Here is a 242-nt window from a genome sequence, read left to right as displayed (position 1 = left end):
TCCTAATTTCTCCTTCATGACTCACGCCTTTTATAAACATCTTCCAACAAGGAAACGTTTCCTAAATAATCATAATATTTAAAAGTGTGCGCATTAGGCATCTCTCAGCTACATTTCAGGTCACGAGCTGTTTGACCTCCCTGTATCGGGTCACGGTCATCGCTCGCTTGAAAATTATACCCGAGGTTTGTCACGGATTCGAACACGTGGCGTCGAGGGGGGTGGGGTGGTGGGGGGTTTAG

General features: G+C 46.7%; 1 protein-coding gene across 1 annotated transcript in view; it reads left to right on the top strand.

The window, feature by feature from the left end:
• LOC119594255 (protein lava lamp-like) overlaps positions 1 to 242 on the top strand; it is a gene marked incomplete at its 3' end in the record, with an annotated part of 60,861 nt that overhangs the window by 53,586 nt on the left and 7,033 nt on the right.

The sequence above is a fragment of the Penaeus monodon genome, chromosome 33 (assembly GCF_015228065.2).
Source record: "Penaeus monodon isolate SGIC_2016 chromosome 33, NSTDA_Pmon_1, whole genome shotgun sequence".
NCBI lineage: Eukaryota > Metazoa > Arthropoda > Malacostraca > Decapoda > Penaeidae > Penaeus > Penaeus monodon.
This window is presented reverse-complemented; position numbering and strand designations above follow the sequence as displayed.